This window comes from Austrofundulus limnaeus, unplaced genomic scaffold (genome assembly GCF_001266775.1).
Source record: "Austrofundulus limnaeus strain Quisiro unplaced genomic scaffold, Austrofundulus_limnaeus-1.0 Scaffold70, whole genome shotgun sequence".
In the NCBI taxonomy this organism is placed as follows: Eukaryota; Metazoa; Chordata; class Actinopteri; order Cyprinodontiformes; family Rivulidae; genus Austrofundulus; species Austrofundulus limnaeus.
This window is the reverse complement of record NW_013952472.1, coordinates 1030386-1042809: the sequence shown is the minus strand read 5'-3', so window position 1 is coordinate 1042809 and position 12424 is coordinate 1030386.

Sequence of the window (12424 nt, the reverse complement as noted above, 5' to 3'; positions counted from 1 at the left end):
ACACACACACACACACACACACACACACACACACACACACACACACACACACACACACACACACACACACGTGCACAAAAGTGTGGAGGAGTCTAAACAGAACTGTGATTAGTCTTAACATAAGTTGCACAAAAGGCAATCTTAAACACAGACTGTGGGCTGTCTGTCATTGCAGGGTAATTTAGTCTCAGTGTCAGTGGGTGTGATTGATTGACTTCGTAATCAAACAGACTGTTTCTGCAAACAAATAAACCCCAAAATGACAATTTCGAATGTACTTCAGCAGCACCGTGAAATCCTTTTTTCAGCTCATTAACAAAAACCTGAGATAGTGCACTGGCATTCAGAGCAACACAAGCACAGCTTTCTGAAAGAGAATGAGAATCCACGACGGATTGACTTACCTTTTTGTGTTGATACTGTGGTACCTGAGCAGACAAAAAAAGAAAAGACGACAACCACATGAAATACAAAATATCACAGCCTTTGTACCAGTGCATTGAGACAGAAAAAAGTTAGGTGGAGGTAGTCGTCAAAGAACTCATGCACACATATTTGTGCTTGAGTATTCAAAAGAAAAATACAACATACAATTCAATGTATCAAACTGTGTCTACAAAAACATTCAAGGTCTAGGGGCAAGAACAGCTTTAGTGTAAAACTGTAAAATAAAGGCTTTGAAAGATGAGAGTCTGTTGATCTTAAAGAACTTTGATTTTCCATACAATTCTTTAAGAGTGAGCTTCATAACAACTTTAAGAAATATTCCTCAGAGGTTCTGTAAAGCAGCACAAATCTAATACTTAAGTTTCTTGTGCAGAGGCAACAGGAAATCCCCTTAACGTACACAGGGAGTATAAAAACACTGTGGAGACAAATGTACTGCAACTTGTTTCTAATAGAACTGAAGGAGAGAATTGCAGTAATTTCGCTTGTTGCTCTCATAAAATATTCATCAGGACAGTGTTTGTAAGCATCAAGGGTTTCATTTTAATTTAATAGACTTGTCAAACATGCAGGGAAACTAGTCAACAACAAATATTTTTTTAAAGAGACTTTTTTACAAAGTTTTTTTTCACACTTTCTGTCTGTGAACAGTTCAAATACTTTCAAGCATCTTTCAACCAGCACTGTGCCCAAAAGGCCTAAATGGCCACATTAAATGAGAGGGGGAATAATTGAATCTGGGTGGATTTGTTGTGTCCTGGGCTCAAGAAGTGATAATCCAAAAGCTCTGCCTAATTGCCAGAGTAAAGATGGTGCCCATTGTGGAGATGGCGTCCACGTTTATCAAAGCAGTGTGCCGTGGGATTGGACTGAGCATTAGGGCTTTCCACACTTTTGTTTTGTGAGGTGTTACAGTGGGTTTAAGCAAATATTGGCGCTCTGGTTATTACATGGTCTGATTGTCTGCTATGCAACTGTCCATAAGCTCAATACGTCGACACTAATCTGAGAAGAAGCTTCAAGTAATTAGTTAGTGAAGCACTCTGGCAGCCCAGTTCAGTCAACCTTATCACTGTAAGAAAATGCTTTGTCCATTTTCTTTGTTAGCCCAAAGGCTTACAAACTCATCACAGTTAAAACCTCCAGGATAGCTGAATGACTGATCAAATATTACATGTTATTACCACTGGCCCTCATTTTCCTTTTTATATCGCCTATTTTGTTTGAATGAGGACTACATATCAAACACAAGTGTTCTAGCAAGTGAACTTTCACACCTAAAGATTTTTTTCACACATTTCACAGTTTAATATATAATAACACCTTTAGCACAAAATTCTCTTAAAGGGTTGCATGATTTTTTTTCTTTTGCATTCATTGACTTTATTACCGATGATGTGCTCCAAAAACAGAGCTTCACAATAAAATAGTCTTTTTATGCTGAGACACGTTGCCAGTTCATATGAGTTTTATAAGTGTATTTAAATTAAGCCTTCCTTCTGGTTCTGTCTGACTGAATGATGCGGTTCTGAAGCAACCCCCCCTCCCCCACTGAGTCAGACCAGGAGTTCGGCTGCGATGATTATTTGATATTATTTATTGTTTTGTTAATGTCATACAGGCTCTGACATGTTAAATGAATTGGAACTGAGCTTCCATAAAAAAAATCCATAAAACTTGAGAAAATGTGTGAGATTGCTCTATACGTCTGTATAGCTTTAAAACGAGGGAATATCCATGTAAATTACGGACAATCTGTACAACTTGACATGTATGCTAAAACCTGTCAATGCAGCTGAAGATTACAGGAGATAAAACAAAAAACACAAATCTTACAAATGTTTCACCAGGCCTCTGGTGGTCTTCAGACACATTTAATTTACTCTGGCACCATTTTTTTTACATGCACTTGAAGAGTGATTCTACATCTCAACACTGTTGCTGTGGAAACACTTTTTTGAAAAAGTAGTTATAATCTAATAGTCTGGCATATATTGTACAAAATAAAGCAGACAGTCCATAGCCATGCAGAACCTGGATGAGGCTTCGTAGAAAAGATAGGGGAACACATAAAGCATAAATTATTGTTGCATGGCTGCTTTAGCTCATCAATAAACCTGAACTGTTTACATCTACATCTGATGAAACTCATATTACATATACAGTGAACACACACTACTACTTTTTTAGGCACACTTTACCAGAACTGGGTTGGACCCCCTCTTGCCTTCAAAATTGCCTCAATTTTTCATGGCATAAATTTAAAAATGGGTTGGAAACATCCTCCAGGGACTTTCATCCATTTTGACAAGGCAGAACTACACTAGCAACAGATTTGTCAGCTGCACATCCATGATGCAAAGCTCCTGTTCCATCACATCTCAAAGGTGATCGACTGAGATCTGGTGGCTGCGGCCACTGGAGTCTGGTGAAACCAAACTCATCAGAGACGGCACTGTTTTTGCTAACTCATTGTTCATTTTAAATAAACCTGTGCAAACTGTTGTTCGAGCTTCTTGTTCTTTGCTGACAGGAGCAGCTCCCAGCATCATCTACTGCTGCTGTAGGAGACAATGTTCTAAGGTTGAACATGTTGTCTGTTCAAAAAATGGTATTCTGCAGGACACGTGCTTATTTGAGCAGCTTTTGCTTTTCTTTCATCTCAAACTATCCTGCCCATGTGACCTTTGAAATCAAGGAATTTTTGTCAACATGTTTGAACATTAGGGGTGTAAATCACATTATTTGGATTTATTTAGATGATGATATGATGTTTCTCAATATCAAAGTCTGTCATGACAACATTTGATGTTATTCAAATCACAAGTCTGCAATCAATGTAAAGTGATGATATGTGTTATATGGGAGTTTGCATAATAACGAGCATATAATGACGATTTGGATTGATGTTTTTGTTTAGCCTTTTGTCATTAAAGGGGCAGTATCATGTAAAATCAACTTTTTTGAGTTTTATATCATGTTATAATGTTATGCTCTCATACAAAAAATAAAATGCCCAAAGTCTTATTTTGACTCATTCATGCATGTTTGAGAAATCCTGCAGTGTTTTTGGGAAGCCATGCTGAGGAGCAAAATGACTGGTGGGGACCAGAAACGCCTCTGGGACGTGTCACCAAGCTGAGCTTCCTCATCACGGAGCACACCTCCCCACGCCCCACCCCACACACCCCGCCCATGACTCCTGCAGGCTCTCGGCAGTAACAGAGCAAAGTGAAAGTGAAACTTGAATTGTCTGCTGCTCTTAACACTACTTCTACTCAGTGAAGCTCTTCTCAGATTCAAAATACCTTTGAGGAAAGGTATTTTCAGATGCCAAGTAAACTGCATCATAGCGTGTGCGTGGATTGATTTATTTATACACATCAACTGAACTGCTGCTTAATGGATATTTTCTCTTTTCACATTAAAATTAGTAAACGTACAGCTCACTGAGACAATTGCTAGTCAGGAATATGTAAAGTTTCATCTTTAAGTCCAATTAAAATAGGCACCAAATTAAAAAAAATAAATAAATAAAAGAGAGATGCCTCAAGTTGAGAGATGTTTCTAAGAATGTAACAATCATAAAGTAAAAATGCTTGCAGCCACAGCTGGCCATAGACATTAAAACTACAAACAAAACAGCCTAACTATGATTTAAATTAACCATAACAGCTCATTATTTAAATTATGCTTTAATTAATTACCTCTACACGCAGTTACCTTCAGTAAACAGCAGGTTGCCACAGTGTGTGGCAGTTTTCTCTCTGAGTGAGCCGACATAGCGGATAAGAAAGAAATTAGAAGAAGCTGTAGTGATATGTTTTCTGAACAGTGTTTAGATAACCATAAAAAGTGAACATGCACCAATTTTTTTTCTTTTTTTTCCCTAGAAATCATGGATTCAGAGCAGAAATGCCACACTTAGTGTCAGTGCCCATTAATAACTCGGCTGTTAAAAGACAAAATCTGCCATCAGTTATTGCATTTCTCCATTGCTTTCAGCAGCTTACATGGATTTCAAGAGTAATTTGTTCTGAATATGTGAGTGGTGTTTATGGGCTCGTGCACTTACAGCTGTAATCCATGGGTTGGAGAATTATGCAAAAATAAGACACGTGTCAATACAGGTTTCCTACCAGTTTGAATTCAAGCACTGTGGAGTTAAGAATGCCCCAAAGCATGCCTGAAGACACTAAAAGCTACATTTTGAAGATAAAATTACAAAATAAGAAAATAAATATTTTCCAGCTGCTTTGCTCTCAAACATTTCCCTCTCATCTTCAAAAAGGTTGAAAGAGAAAAGAAGGAGAAGGCAGACTGAGACTAACATGATTTTTATTAATTTAAGTAAACAAGCATACGCCTATAATCAAATCATAATATGATGTCTACAAGAACAACTTGAGAAGACTGAAACACGTATAAGTGATCCAAATATGGTATTTACCCAGAGCATTTATGTTGATGTTAATAACACTCATTACTCATTGTAATTACGTATATTGGCTTAGAGATTATTATTTAATCCAGTAATGTTTAGAAAGGCACTTTTCAGCGATAAAAAAAGAATTACATTAAGTGCAAACCTACATTTATGCAAGCTTCAAAGTAGCTCAAACAATTCAAATTAAATAACGATCAAAGTTAGGGCAGACTATATAGGCACTGGTGAAAACTACATACTCTATATATAAATATGTATATAAAAAAAGATAAATGTTTGACTCGGCAGCTGTGGTGGATGTTGCCACAGAGATACTGAACCCATCAGCTGGAGAACAGAATTTATGTTGGCACATTTACAGAGCTGTTTGACTAATAAATACTTCACGAGGTAACTAATAAAATAAACACTCACTTACTGGCTCATAAAAAAGCACGGCTTTGCTCATCTATGACTGTGTTCTGTGAGCTAAATTTCAGTGTTCATTGTTTTCTCGGGAAAGGTTGTATGGAAGTATTTTAAAATTGGAAGACTCGGGGATGATCAAAGAAATCTCATAAGTATCACAGCATCACCTTTGTCTTTTAAATGCTTCAGATACTTTAGAAGGAAAACTTTACATTTTCTAAATCCTTGATGCACAAAAAACAGGCAGCTGACACAAAAGAACTCTTGCAGCTTCCAAATCACCGTATTGTTGCTGCACAAAATTTGAAGAAGACTTACTTTGAAAAGAAAACAAATCTGTCAAGTCGAATTTGTTATTTCATACTCTCACTCTCTCACAGGGCAAACAACAGAAAAGTTGCAAAATGATACAAAAAAATTGCTGTGTTGTAAAAATTTCACAAACATTTTTGATCATAGATGTTAGCCAGCATCTGTTCTCTGTCAACTATTTTTTTATCTAATTTTTTGCAACGATTGACACATTTTCAACCACATGTCACACAGGAGCATTTAAGTGCAAAGCATGCAATGTGAAAAAGGTAACAAATACATGTACACATGTACACATGCACACACTTACATGCACACAAGATGATGATGCGCAATGCATTGTCATCAATGCATGTTAGTGTGTATTCACACCAGAAAAGTCATATGGTCCACTTGTTTGGTCCGGACCAGATAGTGAAAATATATCTTTTTTTTGCTTTGGTGCAGTTTGCATTCACGTTGTGCCTTTTGCAAGTGGACTATAATTTATAAACAAAGCCATGCAGGTGACGGCCATTGCTCCTATTGGACAGAAATGACAGAGGTGGGATGCTGGTGAAGATGGTGCTGTTAATACAACTGACTATTAAGAATATCAAGAGCAGCTCTTTCAGTAGTGGTTTTGCAATAATATACTTAGAATGTTGGGACAGTGTTGTCAAGATGCTCTGTGTGCCCTGACCCACAACGACTCATTTTTTGAAGTACAGTATTAGCATTAGCAACAATGAAGAGCTAATGTCCAAAAAGGCACATGTTTCCTGTAGTTGGTTTGGTTCAAGGCCGATCTGTATTCATACCAGAAGTGAACCACAGAGTTCGTTTGGAAAGGAACCGAGACCACCTCAGAAATGGGTCTCAGTCCGGTTGTTTGGTCCAAACCACGGTTTGCATGAGTGTATTCACACCTGCATTAGCCTGGCCCTTGCCTTCCTACGCAGTTCCGCTCATAGTTTCCCTTGACTGCTCCGTCTGGGATTTCTCCCATAGACAAGGATTTCGTCGGGAGAATTTTCTTCCGGGCCAATCAGAGAAGAGACAATTGATTTTCTGCGCAGTGTCTGCTTGTAGTTTATTTCACCTGGGCCAATCAGCAAACAGAAGGCGGAGTTTTGAACAACGTCGATTTTCTGCGCAGTGTCTGCTAGTTAGTTTAGCATACGGCAGTGGAGGAAGTGAATGAAGTCAGTCTGTGTTGATAAGGCTTCCAAATTAAATTCAATTACGTTTGCCTGACAGCCTGCAGCTCTCATTCACAGCCGTATTGTTTGGCTCCGTACTTTTCTCCTCTCAGTAGGGTTGTTCACAGCACACGCGATTTCCTGTTAGCTTCTTAGCTTAGCCTCCTTCACAGCGACATACATCGTGGCCAACCGATCCAGTCATTTTAAACTTCAACAGAGGCCACGCCTCCAGCAAGAATCGCTTCTCTACAGCCGAAAGTCCAGACCCTCGTATGAAGCAAAGTGAAGGACAAGGGTCTGGTTTTTACCAGGCTAAATCCTGCATATAAGGGGTGGATCAATGAGGGAAATAAAGTCTGGTTCATTTAAAGCGAAATGTGTCAGATGTGAATAGATTTAATTTTAGATAGCTTTTAGTTCATGTTATGCTGCTTTTAGCTATTAGTTGCTGGTTTGGTAACACTTACTTATGTCTACTCTTTATCTAATGTTATGTTTTGGCTACTTTTTTGCTGAATTTAGATTTAAGAATAACATTTTTGTTTTTAGATTTTTAAATTTAGTTTAGTTTTAGTTTAGTTTAGTTTAGTTTAGTTTAGTTTAGTTTAGTTTAGGCCCTGTGATGGACTTGCGACCTGTCCAGGGTGTACCTCGCCCCTCACACTGACTGCTGGATGTGGGCACCAGTGTCCCACGCAACCCTGAATGGAAGAAGCGTGTACAGAAAATGGATGGATGGATGGATGGATAGTTTAGTTTTAGTCTATAAAGTTTATTCATTAAAAAACTAATTCTATATACAACAAGAAAAACAAATTACAAATAAAATGAAAGGCAGCAGAAAGAAGAAAAAATCTTATTTATGCCTTTTTTTCCAAAAAAAACTTTCAAACAATAATAATCTTCAAATAAAAAAAACAAGACAAACAAAAAATTTAACTCCTTCTTGAGCAACAATTTATATAGAAACAAATTATACAAAAAATTTAAATGTTATATGTTTGCCATTTTATTTTATTTTTATTTTTTTAGATTTGATCATTTTAGCTTCAGCTGTGCAGTTTCATCTTCAACTTATTTAATGAAAGCCATTCAGCTCTCAACAGTTTTTGCATAAAATGAAACTTTTCCTAGGCAGGCCTATGGTGTACCCTCACTAGTGAAAAGTTCTACATCCTGTTTTTGCTCCTTCTTAGATTTATTCCAAATCCTAGTTTCAACACTGTCACCAACACATCTGGATTGTTTACATGTTGTGGTGCAGCTGTTGATTTGAAACTTTTGACATTCACTGGGAATTAGGAAAGCACTTTCCTACTTTGGTGGCTCCTCACGATTAAACTAACGCCCAACAGTTCCAAATTCAAAGGTTCTCTCATCATAAAAAATACAATGGAAAAACAGGAAAAAAGAATTAATTGGCCTCAAAATCACACCAAATCTAAAGTTAAAAGTGAACTCATGGCAAAAATAAAAAAAAAATAAAAAAAAAACATCCAATAACACTCTAGCAATAGTTTTAATTAGAAAAGAAAATTAGAATTTGAAGGGACATAAAACCATGTAATCACTGAAAGGTGTTCCTGCTGTGCATGCATTGTTACTGTTTATTATTTGCAGGAATAGTTGTATCTGAATCTCAGCCTCGCATGTTTCCAAAGAGGCAAGGCATAAGCAATCATTTACTTTGTGTGTTCAGACTGTGTGCAGTAATGAGCAAAGAAAAAAAATAGTAGGCACAAATGACTCACTCCTCAGATAATTAACTACTATTGATATACCATCTCTTTAATGTCATTCGGATAAATTCCAGTGCTTTCGCTGCTCATCTCTAAATCCTGCTCACCAGCTGACAGAGACGGCCCATTAGGAAAAGTTACAGAATCAAGTAAAGGAGCCACAATTCGATGGAGCAGTTGGAGAGATGACCCATTTGTGACCACTGACCTGGATGCTGAAGAGTTTAACTGCAGCATAGAGCATTGTACATTTTATATGATATTAAATTATTTCACATATCAACAGAATGTGGTAAATTTGAATCTCACTGTCCATTTTGATTCAGGAAGAAATTACCCCTATAACGTTCATATTGATTTTTTTTCCTGCATCTCGAGAACATTAAACTTCACCACTGGTGCCATTCTGTCAGTGACAACAGGCTGCAGACTAAATGAGACGATCCATAAAATCATCATCCACTCAGATCTGGGCAGCTTTTCACAGTGTTTAACCACTGATAGAGGAATGAATTAAATATCAAGTTAGAAGACTTCGTCTTTGTTGATTTAACTGCTAATTTGTGAAGGCGCAATAACAGCGTTTTTGAAAAATTCTACCTTTTGGTGTAAAAATATTTACATACTCATTTAACTCTTGCTCTGAAGGAATGTGCCTGTTATTTTTTTCTTTTTTGTTGTTGTTCTTTCCTAGAGAAGAATGCAAGGACACAAAACAATCCTAGGTTTTAATTAGTTGAGTGTAGCACATGCTCATCTGCAACATGCTGCACAGGGAGAGCAGGGAGTGCTGCCTTCCTGCTCATTATGCACTAATGAGTTGTCTATTAATGAAAATGGAAAGCATTTATTTTGTGAGCACAAAGGGTTCAGCTGGATTAATTACTGCACTACAGCAACAAAATGAAAACAGAAAGTGCAGCATCACTCTTGTGTGGCACATTACCCATTAACCAACTGTTATCACGGGCTGGCGAATGTTGCTGTATAACCCAAGATGGGAACAATAAAAAAAAAAATACTTAAAAAAAGAGTTTGCACAGGTCCTTAAAACTTCACAAAAACTCCACTTTGACACCTTCTGTACACTTTCTGTAGTGCTTACACGGTTTCCCTCATTTGACATTATATAAAATGTCCACTCATAAGGCACGATGTTTAAATAATGTGACAAGACCACAGATCAAAGTAAAGGCATTTCACTGCTAAGCTTCAGAGTTGCAAAGCTTTTGCCGCACTTTTTTTTAATCTCCATCATTGACAGTCCAGCCATTAATATTTACAACTGTCAACCAGAGTAATCAGGAGGCATGACAAGAAAAATCTAGTACTTTGATTAAAAAAAATCCAATATTTCCAGCACAGACTTCCTTTTGGAAGAATTTTGAATACATAACCATAAAATTGGCAGATTATGTTCACACCAGGCAGTTGGACAAGGCTGATAGAGAACCGCAAGGAATAACTTAAAAAGAATGGTGTCTCTGACAAAAATAATTTCACAGACAAAAGTTGCAGCCTTGGATCTAATAATGTGATTTTGTTGTGCTGCATCTCTTTTCAAATGGTGATCAGAGTCACTCTAACAGCCCACTAACAGTTTGATTTCCCATTGGGCTCTCCTTGGAGAAGTCAGGGGTGTGAGGGACTGTGTGGGCTCTGGCAGCCTCGGCAGATGGCTCTTGATCAGATATTAGAGGCTGAGCAGGGAGGTCGTCTGGACATGGGCCTTCTGCCTTTGCCTGGAGGATAACTGAGCTCCCAGCTCCAGCAGTGATTTCAGCTCCAAGTGAATCGCTCCGTGTCCCACTCAGACAGTGGACACTGGTGCAGCAACGAGCTGCTGTATTTATGAGGATAGTTAAAAGTCTTTTCAAGTTGGGTTCTATGAAAAGGAACAATTAATACTTTATCCATTGTAGATAGACTGGATTGACTTAGTTAATATCTGACCAAATTGACAAGCTAGCAAAACAACTAGTATGAGGAGGACTTTAATTTCAATCAAATAGTTTTTAACAAACTTTCATGCATAAATCATTATGCCAATTTTGCATTGCATGGTTATTCCAACAGAAATATGATACTCTTTCAAGATGTACCATAGGCTAAACCAGTATGTTTTAGCCAGCTGCTGAAATTTGTGGTCACAAATAATGATATGCTTCTACATAAATAATCATCTAATGTGAAAATGACTGCAGTGTAGACATTTATAAATCAGTGTTTGCATCAATTGCAGTTGAAGTTGTTTATGTATTGCAGCAATCTACTTTGATCTGGGCCTACAGGACCTGTATAGTTAAATTAAAAAAATATTGAGCATATCTGAAAGATGTTCATTAGGGTAAATGGATGTTTCAGGGAGTTCTATGGAAATATTGTGAAGAATTAAAATTGTTGATAGGTCATTGAACAATCTCAGTTTTAAAGCATGAATTTTAATTCTGACTGACAAGCTAACTGCTAGTCCAATCAAGACCATTATCAAAGTGTGCAAAAACAAATTGTATGGTTACTTACACAAGAGTCTATGCATTATTTTATTTTACTTTGCAAGAGCTGACAGCAGCAGCAGCTAGCTGTAGCCTTTCCAATACAACCAGAGCACTTTCTGCTGATTTATCAAAATATATCTGTTGGAATGACAGTGTAATACAAAATTAATGACAGTGTATAGTTTTTAAAAAATGTGCGTACGTAAACTGCTTTGAATTTTTTTAATCATAGTTTTAGGATGGAAGCAGTCCAATTTTTTCTTGGCCTGATACAGCGCTTGTCACGTCAGTCTGGTCGGAATTTATCTATTTCTTTAAACTGAGGTTGTTTAGTTACAACAGGTAAGATATTGTTTATAACCTTATCACAGAACCACATTTCAAAAGATCTGAACAATCAAATTAAGCACCTGTAAGGTGCAAACAAGTCTGCTGTTATTCTTTTTTCTTAGCCATCTGGGCTAACACGCTACAACGGTAAGATCTCTCTTTTATTAGGAGGGACTTTTATTCCTGTGCTGACTTTCTCCTCATGTGACGTCTGCTGAAATGACTTACAACAAGAAACATCAGCTGTTCTGTATGAAATTATGGGAGACATAAAGGCAAAGGGGTCAAGTTTTTGTTATTAAAATGGAACATTAATCTGAAGACAAGGGGCGGACTGGCCAGGACTTTTCCCGGTGGGCCGGTGCATCACTGGGCAGGTGCACACAGCAAGGAAAAATACAAAAAAAATGTTGTATAGTTGTGCTCAATATCAGTAGATGGCGATAATGCACCAATTCATTGTTTACCAACCACCAACAAAGACTGAAGAAGAAGAAAAGTTTGCTGAAGAAGAGGAAGAAGTAAGAAGAAGAAAACGAATAATAAAAATAAGAAGAGAAAAAATGGAGAATAAACGTAAGGGAGGAGAACAAAACTTGAGAGAAAAGAAAAATCATCTACAAGCAAATTCAGCCAAGTGTCAGAAACTGACATTTATTTTGTGCTGGTTCATCGTCCTCATCCTCACTGGGACCTACGTCTGGAGAACGACATGACCGAGAGGAGGATGGTAGTCACATAGGTGGCTGTATTTATTTCTAGTTTGCTAACTTTTAAAACAATGCATTTAGCTGTTAAATAAATAAAGCCATTATCATGTGTAGACTAGGTCCAAACTGTGCTGAATAGCTGATCATTTTATAAAACTGTTTTGCTTAAAATATTTTAACATCAGTTTTAGAAATTTACAACATACATTGGCATTCTACAAGATAAAAATCATAAATGTTTGTGGGTTTCACAAATAACTTTGCCCACTTGGATATTTATTCTGTCTGTCTGTCTGTCTGTCTGTCTGTCTGTCTGTCTGTCTGTCTGTCTGTCTGTCTGTCTGTCTGT